Source organism: Colias philodice, chromosome 17 (genome assembly GCF_061535455.1).
Source record: "Colias philodice isolate Cphi_HAF_F1 chromosome 17, ilColPhil1 Martin Lab GWU primary, whole genome shotgun sequence".
NCBI lineage: Eukaryota > Metazoa > Arthropoda > Insecta > Lepidoptera > Pieridae > Colias > Colias philodice.
In genome coordinates, this window is record NC_143102.1 from 7,385,429 (window position 1) to 7,405,405 (window position 19,977).

At 32.9% G+C, this 19,977-nt stretch overlaps 1 protein-coding gene across 2 annotated transcripts in view; it reads left to right on the forward strand.

Annotated features, from left to right (window-relative positions):
* LOC149481158 (uncharacterized) overlaps nucleotides 1-19,977 on the forward strand; it is a 273,145-nt gene that overhangs the window by 194,794 nt on the left and 58,374 nt on the right. The gene's annotated exons all lie outside the window — the stretch shown is intronic.

Here is a 19,977-nt window from a genome sequence, read left to right on the forward strand (position 1 = left end):
AATAATTTTGGAAAGGCACAACCTTGGCGCAACCTTGGCACAACCGTGGCGTGCCGTCTCGACGCCTGTCCAAAATTCTTTCATACAAAATGTATAAAAAGGACGTGGTGCAAAACAGATTCAAGAGGTGCGCTTATGGCACGCCCGCGCCCGCGCCGCATGTGTTTGACCCGCGCCTAATATAAACATAAATGAAACTAAGACTTAAAAAGGTTTGATACTTATAAATATGGCGGTTTAATCTAAAAAAATACATGTCAAGATCACTGAGTTTTGAATTTCTCGCATTTGAAGTGGATCCTAAGCATCACCATTCATCCAGAATTCATGTGAAATATACAAAAAAAAATTAATTCCACCAACAAATAACTAGCAACAACAACAATTTAGAAGCATTCACTAATAGTGGATAACATTTTCAGTAACGTATTTTTTCTTGGTGAAATCGGGGAGAAGACAATTTATTCCGCACTTCAGTCAAAGGCTGGCGACTTGAGAAAGCTTTGTGAAGATAACAGGATAAAATGCCAATAGATATACGACTCGCGGAAGGGTCCGTACAAAGGTGATCCTTGGAACCTTTCTATTGTATGCACTGAAGAGATACGTCCTACAACTTTTAACATATACAACATAATATGTTACTGGGATACATTATTATGTAGCCTACTTAGGGGAAAATATTAAAGAATATGTACTTTTATGCCCATTATCTATAATAATATTTGAAAGCTAAAGAGTTTGTTTGTTTGAACGCGCTAATCTCAGGAATTACTGGTCCGATTTGAAAAATTATTTCGGAGTTAGATAGCCCATTTATCGAGGAAAAATATCATCATGCTAAGAACCACAGGAGCGGAGCAATGCAGGTGAAGCCACGGAGCACAGCTAGTTTAATATATTATCACTGATATCTTTCCAATTATGGGACTACAAGTTGTAAATATCTTACCGAACAAGACTTACTAAGAGTTTTCTTAACAAACCTGGAAACAAAATAGTAACAACTTAATAATTCTAAAGCAGAATTCCATGAATTTATTAATTTTTTTTCCGCCTTTAGTATTTGGAAGTAATAGCAAAAATTCTATAATAAACTGCCTCAACTACCTACGTGTCTTATTTGAATTGCAATGTAATAAGGGACGCTTGTTCTCGTCAGAATTTTAAGATGCACGATGAGATTAGATTTTTCGAATAATGCATGAAGATTAGCTATTATTTTTCAATATGAGAATTGGAAATCAGAAGCAGCTTTATAATATGTTTGTAATGTAAATAGAAACATGATATTGTTTTCTTTTTATTACTTACGTTAAAAATCAATCTCAACTTAATGCCTGATTATATGTAGGTACATAGTTATGTGCTTTTTGAATGTTGCTTTTGAAAGTGTTCCATTAAATAAGTGTTATTTTCTTACAAACCTTAAAAAGGCACATTTAATTTATATAAAATGAACGTTCAATATTTTTGATTGGTAGGTATTAAGAAACAAATAATTACAATACAATATAGAAATTTTATGAAAGTGAGTATTCAAAAATTAGGCATTAAATCTATACTTCTATACTAATATTATAAAGAGGAAAGGTTTGTAATTATGTATGTATGTATGGTTTTCACGCATAAACTACTGGACCGATTTTGATGAAATTTGGCACAGACAATCTTTAGACCCTGAGAAAGAACATAGTCTACCTTTTATTGCGAAATATGTACCACGGGCGAAGCCGGGGCGGACCGCTAGTAATAACATATAACCCAAAAATCATTTGTATGTTCATTTGGACGTTACAAGTAGAATTGAAGATGATTATCGACGCAAACTGAATAATCTTATTTTTACAATTATTAATGTAAATTATATAAATGTTTTATGTAAATTCGTTCTTAAATATATAATATTATACGTTTGAATAATATTTAATATTGTGATAGGATATATCAGTAAATTAATGAATAGTATGGTTAAAGAAATGAAAACATCGAGAAATTAATGAAAAATATGTAATATAATTCCAACTTAACATAACATATTTTTTCAACTAGTCTTCTTTCCGAGAAAGGCTGAACATCTTAGAATTACATTTTTAAAACATATACTTACTTTCGCTGCCATATATTTTTTACACGCTTTATATATTAGCTTCACCTGTATGTTTGTAACCGACTTCTTTGGGCGCGATTTTGACCCACTTTAAACGGCCAGATTTCGTTCAAACTTTGTAGATTTATTGAGGACCGATGACAATACACTAATTTGATAAAATAAATAATAGTTAAAAAAAAAATAAAAAACACGCTTTTTATAGAAAACCGAACTAAAAGCGTGTTTTTTAGTTTTTTAAACTATTATTATTTTGGAATTATTTGTATGTGTAAATATATGTTTATCAAATCAAATACTTGAAAACATACTGTGAACGACACAAACACAAACATATAAACATAATAAACGCTACCAACGTTCGAAGAGTCACATTGCTCTAGATAAAGCAAAAACTCGCATCAATCAACACTTAAAAAACATTAAAACAAAAACTCATTATCCCTTGAAGTTTATAGGAAAATAACAATTAAAACAAAAGTGGCTCATTGTCATTTTGGGGATTTCCCAAAGGGGACGCAAACGAGTTTTAAAAAGGAAAATTGGTCAATCATTATGTAAATTTGTAAAACGAAAACTGGTATTGCGTTCTAATGAATGAAAAAAAAAACGATCAAAATATTAATAAGCAAACAATCTAATAAAACTTGTTTGAATACAGGGAAATATTATTGCGTAAGTTTTAATACATCTCCCGAACTCGCAAAACTTCAACTTACATTACTGAAATTGTTCATTTAAAAGAATGACTCAGAATTTTTTTTAGATAACTTAAGGTCACTTTTTGATGTTCTATATTTTATTTGGATATTCTATATATTGTATACGGAGTATGTAGTATATTTTCTATATTCTATATCTAATTGTAAGAACCTATATGGAGACGAATTTTCATTTTTAATAATTTTTGCATTATCGTATCTCATGATTGGGCGTCGTAAAAATACTTACCTACAATAATTATTAGTGATATGATATATACCTATCTAGATGCCTAGTTATTATAATAAAATAAAATTCATAGCTTATTATCATATAAAAATACAGAATCCCGTAAATATAGGTTTTGACTTATTTAAATTTAATGTTTAATAGTTCAGGATCCATCGCCCATTTTTGCACTTGATTACTATCAAGCTAATTTTCCGCGAATAGCTTTATTTTGATGAGACGCCCAATAATTTTTTGTACGAATCTCTACATTGTGGTAGCTTACAGAGGTATTAAGGATAAAATATGTTGATTTGATGCTTCTCAAATATTTATCACTAACTGAATTTTTTTTTGTTCAATCTCAAGATAATTATCTAAATTATTCGAAATAATATTTGTCCTACAAAATCTATGGTTTGATCAAAGAGTCCCCTCTTTCCAATGTGTATCGATAACGAGGTTATCATAAATGATTACTAACCAGCTGATTTTTTTGTTTTCACTTAGTTATTATTTATATAATTCAACAGACATCTTGTCCTACAAATTGCATGGTAGTTGTGGTTTATAAAGGTTTTCATTTCAAGATAGGTACGTTTATACATTCGCTTGTAACAAAAATTCTCGACTTCACGATTTCGCTAAATTACAGTTTATAAATTATGTAACACGAATATGCAGCGTTCAGTCTAGACTAGTCTGCATAACTATGAAAAATCTATTATTACAGAGTGCCAAGTGGTATTTGGAGTATTACAGAAAACGGGGTGAGATTGCTTGTAAAAATCATACTTATGGAATTTTTATATTTAGATATGTTCAAAAGACATATTATATAATTGTAATTTTGTGATTGTCTTTTGGTCACTCAATGTTTACCGTACATACTAACTGAACTTGTCCTGCGTACAGTGCGTACCTACATGTTGATCTAATCATAATACCTAGTCTGGTCATAAGTTCTGTCACATATGTTTTATTGAATAAACAAAAAGTTACTTTTATATATTTATTGTTTTATATGTGGCAATAAAGCTTACATATTACTTAATAATTTCGTATAAAAATTATTCAAAATGGCATCCATGTTTTGCGATACAAGCTTTCAACCTCCGCGGCCTGTCGTCTATCGCAGCACGCACCGTGTTCATGTTTATTTCAGCAGCTATTTTAATATTGGATGCTTTGAGTGACTCCAAATTTGGGTGGGATTTAGCGCAGGTTCTCTCCTCTAAATATTACCAGATTTTATAATCCAGAGGATTCAGGTCCGGGCTAGAAGATGACCAATCTTCATACGAATGATGTCAATCTGATGATGTCAATCTGATGGGCGGCCAGCCAATTTTGGATACTCTTGGCTTTGTGGGCAGGTGCTGAGTCCTGCTGGAATACCCAGTGCTGTTTTTTAACATGGTCTGAGAAGGAGGTTTTACGAGGTTTGTCAGGACCATATTTTGGTAAACATTGGAACTTATTTTCACACCCTTTTCACAGAAAAACACCTCTGTTAGGCTAAAATGGTTTTCCTGGGAGTGTCTTTCCCAGGAAAACCATTACTGATAAGGGGTGATGGCCGCGTTGGACTCGAAATACACGTTGAAACGCTTCTTCACTACTGTGGGTATACACTTTGATATTCTGTTTGTTGCAGCACTCCTCCACTGTATAATTTTTTTCATCTGAAAACAGGATTTCACGATACATTTTTCTCGCGTATCGTTTAAGTAAAGCGCGACATTTATCCAGTCTTAATTTCTTTGCGATATGTTTTTCTACAATAAGCCCATAGTCCTAGGTCCTCGTTCAACACCCTTTTATCTGTGGTACTGTTAAGGCCCATCTGCAGTGCTAATTGTATTCGATTTCGGACCGGACTTTTTCTTATTCGCACCTTAACTGCATTTATCACTGCTGTCGTCCAAATCGTACCTACGACAAAGACCACTTCTATTCCTATCTTCTACTCTTGAATCTTACTTAAATCGTTTTATAGTGCAAGAAAAAAATTTCTGTGTAATTTGTAAATTTTAAAGCAAACTGAAAATTTCTCTTGGCGCGTAACCGCTACGATGCAGAGCGAGAACAGCGACTCTGTCCTCTTTTTGCGTCCACTACATTGTAACAAATACGTTATTCTAATAAAGTGTGTCGTTTTTTAACGCGTAAAATAATCAAAAATCGAACGTGAAAAAGAAATTTGCGGTAAACATAAAAAATTTGAAAATCTAACATAATGACAGAACTTATGACCAGACTAGTTATTATGTATTTACTAGCGGTCCGTCCCGGCTTCGCCCGTGGTACATATTTCGCAATAAAAGGTAGCCTTTGTTCTTTCTCAGGGTCTAAAGATTGTCTGTGCCAAATTTCATCAAAATCGGTCCAGTAGTTTATGCGTGAAAACCATACCTACATACAAACATACAAACCTTTCCTCTTTATAATATTAGTATATAGATGGACTTTTGGAGTCTTGGTTCATGTATTAAACATATTTATTTGTTGATAATAAATTTAGAAAACCTTAATACATTTATGATTATTAAATCGATACGTTTTCCTATAAGTATTAAAGTTTATTAAACATTAGTTATATAACAAAACAAGCAGGCTAAAGTATGAGGTGTCACATATTTTGGAAATTTATGGTAATGCTTGTTAAAGGTTTGTATTCTTGATGTAAGTATAAAACCCTTAGGTTATCTCGTGTTGCTATAATTTAACGATTAAAACAGTGAATAATGTGCAAATAGACCATTTAATTTTTGCACGCTCGTCTAGTCTCGTACCTCCGATTTTTTTATCGGTTTTAACCACTTAACTACCCAGTGGCTTGTTCTTTAATATTTATATTAATAGCTGTTTACTATGACAAATAAATAAACGCCAGAAAACACTCTATCACTAGTTCAATATATAACAATATTGACAGACAAAATGTCTTTAGCCGAACAAAGCTATTTTGCCAATTTCGGGCGAGTGATATTGTCGGATGTTGGTCTAAGTAAAGACTGTCGTTTATTTGGATTGGCTATAGGAATCGATTCGGAACAACATGACAAGACATTACATTACAAAAGAACGTTTTGATTCTTGAATTCAACAAGTTAAATGGTGATTTCAATATAGGTAGAATACTTTTCTACTTATAACTAGAAGCCTTTGCAATACTTATAAATTACTAGCTTTCCGCCCGCGGCATCGCCCGCGTTTTCAAAGAAAAACCCGTTCCCGTAGGATTTCCGGGATAAAACCTATCCTATGTCCTTTCTCGGGTATCAAAATATCTCTGTACCAAATTGCATGCAAATTGGTTCAGTAGTTAAGGCGTGATTGAGTAACAGACAGACAGACAGAGTTACTTTCGCATTTATAATATTAGTATGGATTATAATGTTACAAAGAAAGAAAAAAGTAGCCTCAAGCTTCATTAAGCTAATATAAATATTAATTAATCTAAATGAATATATCATCATTTTTATCATGTTTGTAATATTTGTACTTTGCTTTTACAAATAAGATGAAGTTAAGTAATTGAAAATACCTTAATAACGCGAAATTTTGGTGTAAGTAACTAGGTACTTATGTAGTTACTAATTTTTTTCAAGCTAATAAAGATTTACTTAAGACGTTAATTGTGACCTGTGTAGTTACATATTTATATATCAAATCATGATTTGTTCTTAATTTCCTGACTTCATCATGATCTACATTGATAGTTGGGAAATTAAAATCTTTATTTTTAACAAAAACTAAACTGCTTTCACATTGTCCATGACTTAAATTAGCACTCCTTAATGTTTTACAAAAGTAGCAGTGATTTTCCAGTTCGCCACAGTTAAATCGAAAAGTTTAATATAGGTATTGTAAAGTTTTAGCTTTCAAATTAATTTTGCATTATAATTTGTTACATTATAAATCTAATAAAAGATCTTTAATAAGATTTATCCTGTTATTCTTAAGTGCTTTTCTTTAAGCCGGCTGTTGAACTTTAAATCCTTATTATAATGGAAAAATAAAACTAGGAGTCAAAGATAAAAAAATATGTTAATAAATAGTCATTGGTTTTTTCTTTGTTTAGGTAAAATAAATTAAAATATCTAATATTTAAAAAGTGACCGCCTATTAGAATTTTTTATAAGTAGGTAGGTAACTTCCCTTAAATAAAACTGTAAATTAGAAGAAATTCGGTATTAAAGGAACTAACTTAATGTAAAAAAAACGTACAAATAAATGCAACTATATCTGTATTTATTTTCTAATATTAATCGGATATAATTTTAAGCTATTGCATAGCTTCTATCGCGGGCCTTGAGCGCGGGGACCGAATCCAGAAATTTAGTAACGAAAAACCTCACGCTCCCCACTCCGACGGGCACGGAGGTGTGGCTTGAAGGCATAGCATGCAATAGCTTTACCGCGGCAGTCCCCGAGTGCTACACGTCTTTTTTTAGTACAGCTTTTATACACATATCGTAATTATTTCCTCTTCCCACACATAAAACATTTCTCGTTTATCCCTCCATGTAAAGTCATATAAAGTTTTCTGCGGAAGATTTTATTAAACTTTTTCCCGCGTTGTCTCTGCCACGTCGTTCAGTGAACGTGATTACGTAGCTATATCAAATATAAACAACGCTAATGAAGTACTGAGATGATTTTTAATAAGCTTGGTGATAATCCTTGAAATTGAGTAAGATAAAGCAGTTACTGTAACACACTTCCATGTTTTATTTAGCCAAATACCTATACTTACATTTAAAATCAAGTGTAAGAAGGGGGGACCTGTTCCTTATAGTATTTGGAGATTCGTATTTATTAGATCATATAATGTTGTAGCCTGTAGGAATAACTAGGTGAAACAATTCGATCTGTTTTCTGACTGAAGGTTTTTTAATGCCCATACCTAGGAACGAACGCTGTGCACAATTATATGTACTTAGAGGCCGACAAACCCGGAATGACAAAATTCATATTAATATACAGATCATAACATGAATGTGAACATCAATTCACAAAGTAAGGCATAATCCCGATCTAATTGATTCCAAAGTCATTCCGCATATCAAAATCCCGTGGTGTCTACGGGATTTTCTTTAAATTATTGTCAGTTTGTCAGTTTGCAAAGACGAAAATCCTACGGCTTATGATTGGCATTTCGCCAAGACACTTCACTAACATGTCTTAGAAATAACATAAAGCTATGCGCCTATATTTTACTTTACGCCTATATTAGTTATTTCTACTTCTTACTATATATTTTTCATTCACTGGATTTTCTATTTGTTACCTACTACATGTAAATGGTGCTGATTTTAAAACTTTCTTTTTTTTGGGTAAGGGTGGTTAATATTTAAATGTAAATTATTTTCCTACGCACTTGACTTAATAGTTAATTCGTATCTAAATGAATAACAAAATTAATTTCAAACACTTCAATTATCACTAAGAACGCTGTTTAATTAGATGTAACAGTAATTAGTATTCAATAGCACACTCGATGTCACACGCAAATAAGGTGAAGCTCGCTAAATATAAATTTCCTTTAAAGCCACATGCAAAATGTAATCCCATTTCATTAAAATTCCATACGCGCTGCTAGAACATAACATTACTTAAATTACTAACAAAACTAAATCGTGTCAAACAATGTTCACATAACCACTTATCCTTGAGACGAGGCTTACTCTCAACTAAAACATAACTTTAATGTTACTTTATCCAATTATTATGAGAATCAATCAGATTGGATTTATCGTTCGCATCAGATGAGTAGTAACTTACAAGATATGTTAATTAACTTATCCAGTTCGGGGAATATTTTAGTTTGACTTTTTGGAACTGTTATAAGTGTTCATCAAGTTTCTTAGAATTAGTGAAGGAAATGCTTTTAATTGTTTCATCATGCCCTTCATAAGTCGTAGATATTACTTACTCCAAGGTCTAATTATGCTTTATTTCCCAAAATCAGTTCTTATTTTCTCATATTCATCAGAATGAATAAGGTAGAGCTATTTGAAAATGGGACATGGGTTTGTTGATCAACAACAAGTTAAATGATGATTTCAATATAGGTAGAATACTTTTCTACTTATAACTAGAAGCCTTTGCAATACTTATAAATTATTAAAATGTTACAAAGTAAAGTAAAAAGTAGCCTCAAGCTTCATTAAGCTAATATAAATATTAATTAATCTAAACGAACATATCATCATTTTTATCATGTTTGTAATATTTGTATTTTGATTTTACAATAAGATGAAGTTATGTAATTGAAAATACCTCAATAACCCGAAATTTTGGTGTAAGTAGGTACCTATGTAGTTAATTTTCTTCAAGCTAATAAAGATTTACTTAAGACGTTAATTGTGACCTGTGTAGTTACATATTTATATATCAAATCATGATTTGTTCTTAATTTCCTGACTTCATCATGATCTACATTGATAGTTGGGAAATTAAAATCTTTATTTTTAACAAAAACTAAACTGCTTTCACATTGTCCATGACTTAAATTAGCACTCCTTAATGTTTTACTGTAGGCAGCAATGATTTTTCAGTTCGCCACAGTTAAATCGAAAAGTTTAATGTATTGTAAAGTTTTAGCTTTCAAATTAATTTTGCGTTATAATTTGTTACATTATAAATCTAATAAAAGATCTTTAATAAGATTTATCCTGTTATTCTTAAGTGCTTTTCTTTAAGCCGGCTGTTGAACTTTAAATCCTTATTAGAATGGAAAAATAAAACTAGGAGTCAAAGATAAAAAAATATAGTAATAATAGTCATTGGTTTTTTCTTTGTTTATAGGTAAAATAAATTAAAATATCTAATATTTAAAAAGTGACCGCCTATTAGAATTTTTTATAAGTAGGTAGGTAAATAAAACTGTAAATTAGAAGAAATTCGGTATTAAAGGTACTAACTTAATGTAAAAAACGTAAATAAATGCAACTATATCTGTATTTATTTTCTGATACCTATTAATCGGATACAATTTTTAGTACAGCTTTTATACACATATCGTAATTTCCTCTTCCCACACATAAAACATTTCTCGTTTATCCATCCATGTAAAGTCATATAAAGTTTTCTGCGGAAGATTTTATTAAACTTTACCCGCGTTGTCTCTGCCACGTCGTTCAGTGAACGTGATTACGTGGCTATATCAAATATAAACAACGCTAATGAAGTACTGAGACGATTTGTAATAAGCTTGGTGATAATCCTTGAAATTCCTAAGATAAAGCAGTTACTGTAACATACTTTCCTAGTTCACCTACAAAAAAACCACCACCACCTACAAAAAATTGATTCCAATGTCATTCCGCATATCAAAATCCCGTGGTGCCTATCACGGGATTTTCTTTAAATTATTGTCAGTTTGTCAATCTGCAAAGACGAAAATCCTACGGCTTATGATTGGCATTTCGCCAAGACACTTCACCAACATGTCTTAGAAATAACATAAGCCTATGTGCCTATGTCTATAGCCATTATAATGGGAAACCTTTAAGAGCCCAGCGCAGCCAAATATGACTTTGGGATATTGCCTTTCCGGGAGATTGTCTTTATATTTTGTGGTTGTGTTCTTTGTATTTCATTCTATTTAATATTTTTCCAGAGATTTGGATTAATACCGATTTAAATGTTTTATATATTTGCAGATTACAAAAAATTCGGTCATAGAGCAGAATTCAAACCCGCATCTTTTGTCGTGACCAGGCCAGGGTACGGCAAAAGCGAAGCTTTTTTACTCTTTAAATATTTTTCATTCACTGGATTTTCTATTTGTAACCTACTACATGTAAATGGTGCTGATTTTAAAACTTTCTTTGTTTTGGGTAAGGGTGGCTAATATTTTAATGTAAATTATTTTCCTACGCACTTGACTTAATAGTTAATTCGTATCTAAATGAATAACAAAATTAATTTCAAACACTCCAATTATCACTAAGAACGCTGTTTAATTAGATGTAACAGTAATCAGTATTCAATAGCACACTCGATGTCACACGCAAATAAGGTGAAGCTCGCTAAATATAAATTTCCTTTAAAGCCACATGCAAAATGTAATCCCATTTCATTAAAATTCCATACGCGCTGCTAGAACATAACATTACTTAAATTACTAACAAAACTAAATCGTGTCAAACAATGTTCACATAACCACTTATCCTTGAGACGAGGTTTACTCTCAACTAAAACATAACTTTAATGTTACTTTATCCAATTAATATGAGAATCAATCACATTGGATTTATCGTTCGCATCGGATGAGTAGTAAGTTACAAGATATTATGTTAATTAACTTATCCAGTTCGGGGAATATTTTAGTTTGACTTTTTGGAACTGTTATAAGTGTTAATCAAGTTTCTTAGAATTAGTGAAGGAAATGCTTTTAATTGTTTCATCATGCCCTTTATAAGTCGTAGATATTACTTACTCCAAGGTCTAATTCCGCTTTATTTCCCAAAATCAGTTTTTATTTTCTCATATTTAATATCAGAATAAATAAGGTAGAGCTTACTTGAAAATGGGACATGGGTTATTTTCTCCCGAATAACAACTAAGAACTGATAAGTGTTTTAAAAAGTATTCCTTGCACATTTGCGACATGAGTCATTTGTCACCAAGTGACGAGAAAAGCATTTGATAAAAGATAGCTAGATTTATGGTTACTAGCTTTTCGTCCGCGTAGTCGAAGGAAAATATAGACAGTCCCGACATAAAAACTTTTATATTTATTTCCATTTAAAAACTTTCGCATTTATAACATTATTATGGTCATTTCCAACTCAGCTCAGGAAAAAGATTTAAAATGTAAGTCTAAAATGCATTAACATCTTCAAGCAAACATTTTCAACTACTAATTCAAGCTAATTTCGAAATGTCGATACACATAAACTCAATTAAACTTGACGCAAAGTAACATGTCTTCACTTCGCTGAGTAAGGAGCCTAATACCACTATGTACATTCAAAATTTTTAGATTAACGCAACTTGCTTTCCGAGCTCGGGTAGTTACGATTAATTATTATTATCAAAATGGACCGGAACTAACAGATTTTCCTTTTTTATGGCAATAATATTAGATATCGACCTTAATCAACGCTAACACTACGCGAAAGCTAGCAAACTGAGAAAAACTGAATAAGGTATTTGCAGCATATCAATTTAGATCCCATGTTTAAAATTTTAATAGCTGTGTTTTACCTGAAAATAAAACACATATTAAATACTTACCTATATTTGAAGCTTACTTCATTGAGAAGGCACCTAGCTTTTTCCGCCTATTTTTCCCTCTCTTTCCGTTGTACGTATGCTATCTCTCTCGCACACCTCCCCACCAGGTGGCGGGGCGCACGATAATGTGCGGGCGCTGGATATTTTTCATTGAGTCGAAATCCACAACAGGTGGACGTTAAGTGTAAGCTTCAAATATAGGTAAGTATTTAATATGTGTTTTATTTTCAGGTAAAACACAGCTATTAAACACTTGACCGTAATTTGAAGCTTACTTCATTGAGACCTGTTTGTTAACCACCTGGTGTACAATATATGGACGCCAATGTGAATTTGAATACATAAGTAATTACTTATTTCTTTATTTGAAAGAGTAAGGTGTGCAGATAGTATACCTACCAATAAATCACACAAATTTTTATATTATATAATATATTAACAATCCCAGATGAAAAGTTAATCAAATAAGAACCAAAAAGTTAATCATAATGATTAAAAGTATTAGAACTTATGAGATTGGTTCAAGTGTACCTTAGTCAACCTTTTGGGCTTGAAAAGTTAAAGTTACTACAATTTTCACTATCTTTAGCGTAAATCTGCGAAAGCGCCAGTAACGACTTTCAATTAAGCATTTAGATGTTACTTACAAAATGAAGCAACAGCTGATCCCAACGAGGCAAAAAATACCTCAAACTCAAATCTTTATCTATTCAATAAGAACTCTGCAGAAGCACAATTGAATCATCTTAACATAGAATTACCACCTGTCTCAATTCACACAGTTTTAACCCAACCTGCTACAAGCAGACAAGAAGAGACCTTGGTCCTTACTTATGGGGTCAGAAATAAATTTAAAAGGTCACCCCTTGTATAAGGCAATAAAATATCAAAAAGGTAAACGGTTTTAATTATAATACAGATTTTTAACATCCAACCAAACCGCGCGGTATCTATTAATGTTTAGAGCCAACGCCACCAATCATAATCTAAACATGGCTAGTACTTTCAGTACAATGCATGAATTATTTATTTAAAACTGATAGGTCATAAACTCTGTACTGGAAACAAATATACTGAACTCAAGAGACTAAAATGATAAGGAGCTTATCTGTGTCCCAAAACTGCAATTACTACAGCCAAGTACGTTACTTCTAATCAATTCGGTTTTAAGGTATAATTATGATTTACATCAGAACTTATATACCGAAAGCCTCGGGACTACATAACGTGACTTATTTATAATAATAGTGTTTGTGCATAACACTAGGCAGTCAACAGCTATATGAACGTCAGATAGGAAAAGAGCCAAATTTTTCCAGTCAGTAACAAAGGATTTTAACTATAGGTACTTATTCTAATTCAACCAACTACTACTAGCTACTCCGTATGTCTTTTGGGTAGACGGAGGCAAATAGGATTTTTATTCCAACTATATCATTTGATATTTTGAAAATGTACTCCACATTTTCATACCGTCAGAGTCATTTTGCAGATTATAATGGTGCAGCACTGAACACTGTCTATTAGGTGGCTGGTGCTGCTGACCGGGCCTTCAGTTCCGCTTTCCAGAATACCTTCACCCTTCTAGGTGCTACTACTACTGAAATAGCGGTACTCTATCGCGTCGTTCAGGTCTCTAACTGACAGGATTTCTCATATTATCGTAACAACCTCGCTCGTTCTAACGAGAACAAATTATCGCCAAGGAATTCTGCTGCAGGATAATGGCAAGAGAGATTATAAGCTTAATCTCTCACGTGTCCTACTATAACATACTGATTTAGTTACGAGCAAATAATGTACGTAGGACGCGTGAAGCTTTAACTATGCATTATTATGTTCAAGAATATGGTGGATTTTGAATACTATACTCGTCTGAAAGTATCTCCTTTCGATTAACTTCATTAAGGATGCAGATCTGATCCCATCTTTGTTCCGTAGGAATGCTAAATGCCGACAGTCTAAACGTTACACTGGACAAAGAAAATTGCCCTAAATATAGTCGGTTGTTCCAACATCCCCGTCCGATTAGGGCCCTTCTGGCCTCCTCCACTCAAGCGACAGCTCAAGCCGAGGTTCGTGGTCCCCGTCAAGGGGGGACGCCCTTGTGCATGTCGCTACCAGGGTGAACCTTCAGTTCACCCCCGCGTCCGCGTTAAAATGTAGAAGCCCTTCTGGCTAACATTGAGAGACACCACACAAAAAAAAAAAAAAAAAAAAAAAAGTTCCAACATCCGTAATATGGCTAGCCTACCTTGCTAGCCCTTGATTGTAACTGCTACCAATGGAGGCATTGCTCTTGTGTTGTCCACAGTTGTGCGAGTGCAAAAATGAAGAACTGAGCTCGTGGGGAGCTATGTCGAATGAATCTGTGTTAAGATTATGACAGTATAGGACAGCTAGCTGTGGATGCGAAGACAGGACATTACTTTATTCATCCGTCAACACGCGAGGCAGCCACGGACAGCGATATAGCAAGAACTAAACTAGCAAAGTTTAGTTCGCTTACCAGGCTTTGTCATGTTTTAAATGCAGTATATCCTCTGTATAGCATTGCATTTATGACTATTGATAAACTTAATTCACCCGTAAACACGAGAAGCAGGCACGGATAGCGATATAGCAAGAACTAAACCAGCAAAGTTTAGTTCGCTTACCAGACTTATATTTTAAAAGCCGTATAGTCTGTACTGCATTTCATTTATTGCCCCCCCCCCCCCCCCTCAAAGCAAAGAAATGAGAAGTCATTTGGCAGAGCTTTCTCGTTAAGAGTAGGGGTTCGAAGTAATATCTAATAATAAGAGGCTTTTGTTTGGAAAGATTGACTTTCCGTTATTTATCCTCTATCCTATGTAACTCAACAGTCAGTATTCTCAGCATTCGTTGAGTACTTAAACGTTTTACGTTAATAGTTGTATATAACTTTATTATACAATATAATAATCCTGGTGGGATGACAAGAAACTTGTATAACAAACGATTATCCTAATCCCTCAGCGATTTATTGTTTGAGCCCTGAAGAAAAATCTCATGGGTGCAATAATGAGGTCAAATGGGTTGGAAAACGAGTCAAATAAATTGCCTACAAGATCGGGCAACTAAAATAGGCCTATGAGAGGTCAACTATACGTAATCAATCGTCATTTGTTACATTCAATCGCTTTGCGATTAAAAAATCTCTTCCGATGTTTTTATATGAAAATTGGTCGGCTAGTGCCATTGAATTACGATACCAAACATACCGTTGACACAAGGCTTGGTGACAATCCTCGAAATCACCGCCACAAATCATCTGCGAGATGATATTTTATCCGACTCGCCTTCCTTTGTTGTGAATAGGCCTTGCATTGGTAAATACGATTTGTCAATTCCAATTTCCATAATTGGTAAACCAATGGTGGTTTCCTGATTCCTGAAGCGTAAACTTTTAGGATACGAAGTATCAATTTCATGCGCCCATTATTTGACGTCTCTAACCTTTATTGTATTTATTAGGTCATATTACTATACTGCCCACTGTGAAGTAGATTTCAAAACCTTTTTCTACCTACCTTAGAAGAGTGAAGATCCGATACGGTCATATCCAAAACTTCTTTCGTGGGTCCTCGTTGACGAAAACAAATATCTATGATCATTTTAATGATCAATCCTTTGTATATTTGCACCAATCGCCATCAAAGCCCCGCGAGGGCTGATATATATTTGCACCATTTCCCCGTGGGGACGGTTGTTATCAAAGCCCCGCGAGGGCTGATATATATTTGCACCATGTCTCCGTGAGGTACTGTTGTAATCAAAGCCCCGCGAGGGCTGATATATATTTGCACATTTCTCCGTGAGGGACGGTTGTAATCAAAGCCCCGCGAGGGCTGATATATATTTGCACCATCTTTTCCGTGAGGGACAGTTGTAATCAAAGCCCCGCGAGGGCCGATATATATTTGCACCATTTCCCTGCGAGCGACAGCTGCGCGAGGGATGTTTGTAACTAGAAATAAGTAGGACCTGCCAAAAAATGCTTAAGAGACACCCTGCGAGGGTGGATTTGACCTGGCTAACCCCTGCGAGGAGTAGTGGCCACATTTATGTATTCTGCTTCGAGCAAGAATACACCTTAGTGCTAATATAAAATTAGCAGTAAATAATCATTTAAATAATAAAGCAATTAACAAGGTCCTTTAACTTATTTTCCAATGTTAGCGACAACTGTCCAGGATGAATTAATAAGAATTGATTTGACAATGGTTATTAATAATTATGTTTATATAAAAAAGGACTAACTATTTAATAAATTCATAATTCAAATCAATTCACTAAATTTTAAAATGAACTTCGATTCATATTTATTTTTGTTCATGCAATTGATGTGACATTTAGTTGCTTTATATCCGTTAACATTCCTTACGAACGCAACCATACCGTCGTAGGAAGTTATATTTAATTGCACAAAATAATCTCCACTCACCCGCAATTTTTTACTTTTTGTCAAGGTGTACAAGTTTATAATATTATTCTAAAACGTTAGAAGTGAATTGTAAATCCTTTGAAATAAATGTATCTAAATCTAATTTATATTAAGGTATCTCGATAATTATTATACGATAACCCTTTCAGCACAAGTTCAGTAAACCAAAGAATTTAATTGTAAAATTTTGGTACTTACTCGTTTTAACAAAAAAGTTGCATCATTTGAAACATAGGAAACGTAATTTTCAATCAAATTAGCCGTGTGTAATATGTCTATTTTCACATAAAAACGGATCAGAATAATACTCATAAAAGGACACGTATAGACTACGGATAGTTTTGAATGTGTGGTACATTCATGGTACGTATCTACTATACATGAGCGAATTCCATCATTATTCAGTTGAGCGGTAACTCCCGTACGATTTATAAAATAATATTACAACATGTTCCGACATGTCGTGACTTCTTGGAGCTGACTCATCTCGTTCGATAATTTTTAGTAATAAACTATGATAGGAATTCCGAACCGTTCCTAGCGATAACGACAATGTAATATGTATAGTCGTAGCAATGGATTGTATGCCTGTAAAGCTTTGAGTTGGCTCATATCCATACTAAGTATTAATTGTAATTTTTCCACGAAAAATTCACTTGTAACCTTGTAATAAAACCACATTATTAAAAATGAAATAAAATATTAAAAATATCTATATACAAGAGAGGGTATTTGATATATCTAGTAATATCAAATAATCACATAAGTAATATTAACGATTCGAGTAAAGCCGAACGGTAACACCGTTAAAATAGCTTTACTCACAGTATTAAAAATTCAAATATTAATTAGTACATATTGCATAATGAAATATTTCAAAAGAAAAGTTACTATTTCAAGTAAAATGTAACGGTTGTATCGTTAATTTTAAATATCTTTATTCATGCTATTAAGTATTTAAGCATATTGAAAAATAAACTATTGCTGAAGGATTCATTAAAAACCTCAGCATTTTAAATAAAGTCCAACGATTATACCGTTGACTTTAAACATTTTTAAGTAAAATATTATTAGAATAGATGTAAAAATAACTCACTGTACCGATCCGACGGGATACACTTTTTAGCACTTTTAGCACTTGCTTTAAGCAATACTTAATACTTAATAGCACCAAGGTTGTAGTCTTGTAGACAACCTTCTCGCGGCGGAAGCTAGACGCCAATGAAAAATATCCAGCGCCCGCACATTATCGTGCGCCCCGCCACCTGGTGGGGAGGTGTGCGAGAGAGATAGCATACGTACAACGGAAAGAGAGGGAAAAATAGGCGGAAAAAGCTAGGTGCCTTCTCAATGAAGTAAGCTTCAAATTACGGTCAAGTGTTTAATACGAATGTTACGTTTATAAACATTATCCGAATAATATTAATTAAAAACCGAAAATATGCGCTAAAAAGTAGTGATCGGATCTATGAACTAAATTTATATCTTCACGGGAACTAATATTCATACTTTAAAAAACATATCATTTACAATTTTTATATCAAAGCAAAAATTTTGAAAGGGAGACCGATACTAACCTATTTCTCAATTCAAGAGGGTACGTGCCAAAACCGTCCTTCTAAAAAGAAAATATAACGACGTGCCAAGATTTAGATGCCCATCGAGATTGCTCCTTAAAACTTAAGACCTCATTCAACGTTTGAAAATTCAGCGATAATCGGGTAGATACTGACAACGCTATGTTGAACCATTTTCTAAGCAATTTGGTTGAAATTGTGAACAAAATACCTTCATAAGTGAGACGTAGTTACATGGAAGTTTTCGTAACACAAAGTTTAAAATATGTTCTGTTATAATTCTATACGAACAGCTTATAGCAATATAATAGTAATTAATTTTCAGGCCATCTATCAGACTTTGATTATGATCCGGGTGATTAAACAATATTCGCTTGAACTAACTTGACATTGGGTCGATTTACGGACAATCATATTATTTACTTTGAATAGAATATTCTAGAACACGGAATCACGATGATATTCTAGAACACTTCTTTTTCTTTTTTGCGCTATCCCTTAAACTTCTTAAATTTTCTTTCCTACCAGGTTATCTGTCTTTTTTGCTTTGTGCAAAATTTTCGTAAGTAGTAAATAAATATATTATGAATATCAAACAATTACATACAAAATCGTATAGCACATCATTACACACATTAGGTACTATATTATAATTTATAGAGACTCTCCGACGAAGCGAGAAACCTCTGTCAATAATTGGTAATAGTACATGCCCTGTGGTCGTATTCATAGAAGTCAATGAAGCAAATTATTCGGATCAAATCAATAAGTATGGGTATTTGGTTTTTTATAGGAAAAGACGATGTAAGGTAGGGAAAATGAGATATAAAACGCTATTTTTAGACATTATTATAATTTTTCCAGAACCTCACTGTTTTATTGTTAAATTTTAAATACCATAAGGATGCCGAAATCTTTTAAATCATTTATAAATTCTGAACCTATAACTTATTCAAAAAATATATTTTTCTTGACCTTTGAATTCGAAATATTACGGCGTGATTGACGTAAAATACACATTTACAATTTGTCACCGTCAGTAAATTATACGTAAGGAATCATAGTTCAACGAATTTTAAAGGCCAATTTGTTTAAGACCTGGATTAATAAAACTAAGCTTACATATATTATATAAGGATGTGGAAATTCTTAGAATATCACGTCCAGGTACAAACGTGACACCAATTCTAAGAAAAAAATATTGATATAATTCGAAGCACTCAAACAGTTTTTTTTTTAATGATGTATGTTAGTATAAAATTAAAAATAAAAGCGAGAATCCCAATTATTTTTATAGATATGAGGAAAATTAAATGGTGCATGCATCCTGTAATTATTATTAGTGAATTGTGAAAGTAAATAAAGAGAAAGTTAATCACATTACCAATTCAGTTACCAGGCGACATCAAAGAATTGTTAAAGTACCCAAATTGATCGATGCTTTAATCCCCACAATGCATACCATCACACAATCAATTTTTATTTACGAACCAAAATGTCAGAAACGCATTAAAATCTCACGCTTTAATGAAATTCAATAATTACGAGTTTAATCATAATCCACAGTACCTACACGTGGATAAAACTTCAAAATGAGGGTAAGTAATAATGAGGAATATTGTTTTCAGTTTAATTATTGTCAC